Here is a 7311-nt window from a genome sequence, read left to right as displayed (position 1 = left end):
GCACCCGCTCCGCCGCCTCCTGCGCGACAGAAAAGCCTACTTTCAGTGCTGCACATCAACAGATTTTCCAGTTTTGCCAAGGTCAGCGGCTGCGGCTGTCGTGGGCAGTGGCCGCGCAGCCAGAAGCACACGTACGTGCGGACTTAGTCCTGCCGCTGCAACTGGCGTGGCGGCTCCGACTTCTGTGAAGGGTGGCTTTTCCGCATGACTTCGGAACTCAGGATCACAGATGGACATGCTACGCTGCTCCCGTAGGGAAGGTATATGCAGGAACTGTACCCTCCGAGGGCTCCAGGGCCTCCTTCCAGCCGCCAGAGAAGGTTGCAAAGGGTTAGGGGCCTACATTCTCGACTTGTCTCAGCAGCTTATTTGACACAGAAATAAACCGCTGCGCGGATCAGCGTATTCGCTTTCGTCATGCTTTCAGCGTTTTTTTTTCTATTACTCAGACGCCTGCATCCTGTTTTCTTTCTGTGCCTGTTCCAATCATGGTATAAACTTTGTGTACCAAGAGGGTGCTCAAGGGTAGCAAAAAGAAATCATATATGTTAGTGAAAACGTGCAAGAAACATACATACAAACATACAAACGACAACCACGTTATCGACGTTTCTATTTTGTTTATTTTCAACGACTGTATCACCCTACCTGAAAAAACCCCAAATGGGATTGGCAGTATCTTAACGTGTTAAAATAAATAAATAAATTTTTTTTGTCCATCAAATATCGAAACAAAAAACAAAAAAAAATGTTTTTCCCAAGCTGGAAGCCTCAAACACTCAAAATTTTCTGCAAGCCTATTGTAAGGAACTGAAGGTATCGTAACGGGTTTAAGTTCACTCAGCCGGCTTTAGAAATAATGGTGCAACGTACTACCGAAATGGAATTAATACCTAGACGCTTCGTCGCAGTTTAACATAAAATGAATGTGCTTAATTCCGTATTAACCGTCCCTTTTAACGGTAACAACCTTTTTTTTCAGCGCGAGCGCGGTCTTGACTAACACGTCTTGACTAACATTTGGAGATAATCTCGCATGCCGTTTAGCGCATCAAGAAAAAAAACAAAGTGATTCTTTTTATGTTTTGGAATGTTGAGGGATTTCTAAGCAATATGAAGTGCACCAACTATTTTTTTGCAGTTTGGTTCTGCCAAAAGGACCACGTTTTCTAAACCAAGTGACGAGAGGTCAAACTTCTTTAGAGCTCGCACAAGGATGGAAATAGTCGCTTACACTTTTTAGCGCGCAATGTATTTTTTCGTAACAGACACAGACGATTTCTAAGTGCTTAGCAGGTCTTTAAAAATCAGCGTCTCAACCAAAAGGCATGCGCTCATGGTTTCCGGTACACGGGTAGCTTTTCGTGAGTGCAGGCGTGTGAGCCGCGGCAATAAAAATAAAAACGCGACTTAGGTTCTGCGCGGTTATTTTGAGTCATTTCGCGCCACTGTGTATAGTGCTGCAGCGATAAAAGATCCTTTAGTGCTGACTAATAAAAAAAACTGTCTAGAAAGCGCCCTCTCCTGGAAATCGACACACTGTAGCAATTATTGGCAGAACACAGTGATGTTTTAGGGTGAGGCGGACTGCGTCAACTGTGCTTTGCCATGGGAAGGCACAACACATTACAAGAACCAGGAAAACAAGAACGCAAGCAAAGAAGCGAAAAGGTAATTCTGGCAGTGACAATATGGGTGGTGGCTCCCAGAGCAATGGCGCAGTGCAATTTGTTTAATTACCGAAGAAGTAACATGCTTTATTTTTGTTTGGGGCGCTCAATAAGACGAAATAAAACTTGTTGGTACATTTGCCCTATTAGTTTTTCAAGTTGTTGAGACAGGATATATATTTTTAGCCCGTATAAAGTGGACAGCAGTGCACAGTATCTGAAATATAAAAGTACACATACTGAATGACTAATTTTTACTGAACTCCTTTTTCAAGACACAACCAAAAATTGTTGTGTTTGCAAAAGAATTGCCAAACGCTATTCGTCGAAATATATTTTCTTTTTAAATCGAAGTCCACTGCAAGACCTGAAGTAGCTAATCTCGCTGTCACAGCTCCCGTTCAATTCGGCATAGCTAATCTGGCTCTTTTGGCATCTTCAACATTACGACGATATTTGCATTTAGACGATACTCTTTCACACCCACCCCTATCATTTTAAGAGTATCCACACGGGTGGAATGTTCAGTTTTGCGGTTCTCGGCAATGCGAAGTGGACCTTCACCAAGCTGCGGTGCAGACTTACAAGACCAAGGCAAATTTCTATCTGTTTAAATCAGGGCTTTTTCCTACGAAATTATGTGTGCATTGCCGGGTCCCTGAAACAATCAAACATTTTTTTCTCGACTGTCGCCGTTTCTCAGAAATGTAGACAACTGCTTTTGAATGACCCTGCAATTGAGCGCTTCGGCTTGAGTTTACCGATTCCACTTATATTATCTATTGCCGCAACAAATTCGTGTTGTGCAAAAAGGGATATATATAATTGCATGAAAGAATTCCTTTCCGCTTCAGGTCGTTTGAATTGCTGAAGGGTGCTAATTATTAGGTAATTCGGGTTTAATGCTTAACAAAATTTCCTTTTACTGCCTCTTTCCGGAAACAAATTAGCATCTGGAGATCCTTATGTATTTCAACAACACATTAAGCCAAGGCAAATCCCCCCTTGTGGTTACGTGCCAAAAACTTTGAGGGTATCATCAACAGCAGCAGTTGCTCAAAAAACGGGTTCTTCCATTAGGCTCAGTAGGTATGCGAGTTGTAGGGCCTTCGCTATGTCCTCGGATGATGACCGACGTAAGGTGAAGAAACAACGTCAGTTTTGCGTCTGGTATCATTTTTAGAACATCTGCACAAAGTGTCTACGTGAATTACCAGAACATCATATTAATATGCTTGCACAACCTCTTGCTTAGATTATGCAAATACAAGGTGTGTGTACACGCCATTTTAGCGGACGCTAAGAATCACAAGGTATTCTTGAGGAAGCACGGAAACTCAAAGAACATAAATGGCCTCGCCATCAGCAAATGTTCATGAAAGAGAGGTGGTTGTAAAACTGTTCGTAAGGGTGAAACTGCTTGGGTTGCTCCAGGCGCTCTCCTTTTTTGGTGACAAAACTCAGACCGTTCGCGCACTTTAAATTCCCGTTGAAGTCAAATTTGTTATTCCTGTTTCGCCGGGAACACACTTTACATCCACTGAACTGCCCACTTCACAGTATTCTCCGAAGCTATGCTAATGATGGTGTTTATATAAATGGGCGCCTAAATTGAAATATATCAACTCTCAAGGGGAAGCTACTAAGACTACTAAACTAAGCGTAAGAGGGTGAAGGGGCCACCTCCCCCTACTCAAAAATGTTCGATCCTGGTGGAGGGGAAGGGGGTGGACTAAAAAAATGGAACAAATTTCCCCATCCCCTCGTAGGGAAACCCTGAGTAGTAAGTGAAGCAGCCATGGGGTCGACTCAAGTTCCCATTAGTTCAGCTGCGCGAGCCTTCGTTGCATCAGTAGCAGCTTCTTGGCGGCGTTGAGGTTTCCTTTCGGCTTCGCGAGCCCGAAGTTCGGGATCGGCCGGTCGCCGTTGCCGTTTCGTGGCAGCGGCTGGAGCCCTCTTCTCCGCGGCGCTGACACTGGCGTTGACGCTGACTCATCACGGCATTGCGGGAGAAGAATGAGGGGAGCGGAATGAGTCATTCATACTGCGAAGCTACAGTGGCGACTCTAGAGGAGTATGCAGAGCTACCGCAGTTGTTACAATTCGTTGCGCAATCCCGGAAAAGAGAGGAGCTTCGGAGAGCAGAGGAGGAAGGCCGGAGAGGAGAGGAGGAATGCCTCGCATACTACTCAAGGTTCCCCTACGGGAAGATGACGACGGTAGTTGAACGCAATTCTATCTCGTGATGGATTGTTTGGTTGGTCAATCCCTAGGGGCATCCTGCCACACTCATCATCAGCGGGAACTACTCATGCTTCCCCTACGGGAAGGTGACGACAGTGGATGAACGCGAAGCTATCTCGTGATGGATTCTTTGGTTGACCAATCCCTAGGGGCATACTGCCACAATCACAATCAGCGGTGTCTGGGCAGGCATGCGCAGTGGGGGTGTAGATGCCGCACGGCGGAGGGAGGGACATAACCCCGACCATAAGATGCTCCGCATCTAAAACGAATACATTTCGGCAGGCCCAGAACTGATGAGTAAAGGCAATTATTTACTTTGTAGAGCGCATGCCGCGAAGGCGTTGAAAGAGACGACCAGACCACGTAGCAAGGCCGGTTTATTCGGAACGTCGTGGGGTCTCTATCCCCTGATGCCAGGGGCGCGCGAGCCCTCCGGCGGGTGAGCGCGCTCGTGGGCCTACGTCACGCTGCTCCCGCTGGCACTGTGGCTTACCGCTACAGGGCTCCCCCCAAGAGAGGAACTGGTGCGACGCTCTGATGAACCCAACGTACATGATGGTCGCGGTGGTGTGCAGCCACAGTGGGAAGACTCGTAGGTTTGATGTCACCGGCGGTGACGTATGCCGGCTTCAGGTGCTTTAGGGCTATGTTGTCGTGAGAGCCGTTGATGTCTATGACTTATGTGGACGAGTGTCGTTCTACCACAGCCGTTTCGGTGCAGACGCTCAGCAAACCTGTTACAACGCTGGGAACACGTATTGGGAGCACAACCCGGCCATCTGGTTCCTCCAAGCCGAGTCACTGTTCGCTCTGTCTGGCGTAACCTCCCAAGAACGCAAGTTTCACTACGTCGTCAGAGTTCTACCAGCGACTGCCGCGGAAGAGGTTGCGGGCATTCTTGCCTCCTTCATACGCAACCCACCTTCAACGGCCTACGACCAGCTCAAAGCAGCGCTACTCGAACGAACAGCACCATCTGAGCGCACGTGCCTACAGCAGCTACTTCACACCGAAAAGCTTTGCGACCGCAGACCGAGCTAACTCCTGAGGCGCATGACCCAACTCCTCGTCTCACGTGCCCAAGCCATGGACGGCGCATTGCTGCGCGAGCTGTTTCTGCAGCGCCTGCCTGCGAATGTGCAAATGGTTCTCGCGACAGCGTCATCCATGGATCTCCCTTCGATCGCGTTCCTGGCCGACAAGGTAATAGACGTAGCCAGCACATCTTCACCTATTTCTGCTGTGACGGCGACGCCAGTATCACCCGCCCCTCGCACGACGCCAGCTCCTGTCGACGAAGGTGCGTCGGCGTCGCCTGCCCGGCTTGATGACCTGTTCCAACGACTGGAGCAACTCGTTGTCGCGGCGACGAGGCGAAACAGCTCAACACATTCTGCTCGCCCATCACGCCGACGCGACCGCTCACCTTGCCGACGCCGTGATGCCGTTCCTGGACGCAGCTCTACATCAGTCCCCGGTGTATGCTTCTACCACCACCGTTTCGGCGCAGACGCTCGCCATTGCCTCTTACCATGCTCATGGACGGAAAACGGCCAGGCAGACCGCTAGCGGCGACGCGCGGTTTTGGCCGCATTGCAGAATGTCTCCTGTTTCACATCGCCGATCGCACCAGCGGACAAAAGTTTCTCATCGACACGGGAGCGCAAGTCAGTGTCTTGCCACCTTCACTCCACGACCGCACCTCCAGCGCAGTCTTCTACCTCCAGGCAGTGAACGGTACGCGCATTCCCGTGTTCGCGCCGCGATCCAGGCTGACTTTGAACCTGGGTTTTCGCAGAACTTTTCGGTGGGTTTTTGCAGTCACGGACGTTCGCTCTGCCATCCTTGGTGCTGACTTTCTTACCAAACATGGCCTTCTAGTGGACGTCAAGCGACGGCGACTTCTCGACTCCACAACCCTCTCCTCACCTCAAGGTGTCGTAGTGACAGCAGCTTGACGTAGCGCCTTCCTACGTTACAGTTGCTGATGAACCGTTTGCGTCCTGCTAAAGGAATTCCCCACCGTCACGTCACCCCCCGACTGGACTCAGCCCGTGACTCATGACGTCCGTCATCATATCACGTCCGGGTCACCAACTGTATAGCTCATGCCACGGAGGCGTTGAAAGAGGGACTACCAGACCACGTAGCAAGGCCGGTTTATTCGGAACGCCTTGGAGTCTATCTCCTGATGCCAGGAGAGCGCGACCCCTCCGGCGGGTGAGCACACTCGTGGCCCTGCGTCACACTGCTGCCGCTGGTACTGTGGCTTGCCGCTACAACTTATTCGCATAAAATTCCAAATAACCACACGTGGCTTCGGTTCCGTTCTGTTCTCACCACGAAGATCATCCACTTTGAAATTGTAGTTGGAGGAAAAATGAACAAAACCAACCAAAAGTTGTATGGAGCGCGATGTCATGCCGGACTCTGTATTTGTGCTGTGAATTCCTTGCATTTGCTTTTTCCTGCTTATTGCTCTTTAGATGCAGAGCATGTTATGGTCGGGGCTATGTCCCTCCCTCCGCCGTGCGGCGTCCACACCCCCACTGCGCATGCCTGGCCAGGCACCGCTAATGATGATTGTGGCAGGGTGCCCCTAGGAATTGGCCAACCAAAGAATTTATCACGAGATAACTTCGCGTTCAACCACCGTCGTCATCTTCCCGTAGGGGAACCCTGAGTACCAAACTCCCATTGCGCATGCCTGGCTAGGCACCGCTGATGAAGATTGTGGCAGGATGCCCCTAGGGATTGGCCAACCAAAAAATCCATCACGAGATAGCTTTGCGTTCAAACACCGTAGTCATCTTCCCGTAGGAGGACCCCGACTACAACACACCCCCACTGTGGATGCCTGGCCAGGCACCGCTAATGGTGATTGTGGCAGGATACCCCTAGGGATTGTCCAACCAAAAAATCCATCACAAGATAGCTTCGCGTTCAACCACCGTCGTCATCTTCCCGTACGGGAACCCTGAGTAGTTCCCGCTGATGATGATTGTGGCAGGATGCCCGTAGTGATTGGTCAACCAAAGAATCCATCAGGAGATAGCTTCGCATTCAACCACCGTCGTGATATTCCCGTATGGGAACCCTAAGTAGTATGCGAGACATTCGTCCTCTGCTCTCGGACGCTCCTCTCCTCTCCGGCATCCTTCCTCTCCTTCTCTCCTTTCCCGATTGCGCAACGAATAGCAACACCTGCGGCAGCAGCTGCATACTCGGCTGGGTGCGCCACTGTAGCTCCACGGTATGAATGACTCATTCCGCTCCTGTCATTCTCCTCCCGGAACACCGCGATGAGTCAGCGTCAACGCCAGTGTTAGCGCTGTGGATAGCGCCACGGAGAACAGGGCTCGAGCCGCTTCCACGAAATGGCACCGGTGGCAGG

This window comes from Haemaphysalis longicornis, unplaced genomic scaffold, assembly GCF_048455015.1.
Source record: "Haemaphysalis longicornis isolate Haplotype H1 unplaced genomic scaffold, Haemaphysalis longicornis Haplotype H1 scaffold_9, whole genome shotgun sequence".
NCBI classification, from domain to species: Eukaryota; Metazoa; Arthropoda; class Arachnida; order Ixodida; family Ixodidae; genus Haemaphysalis; species Haemaphysalis longicornis.
This window is presented reverse-complemented; position numbering follows the sequence as displayed.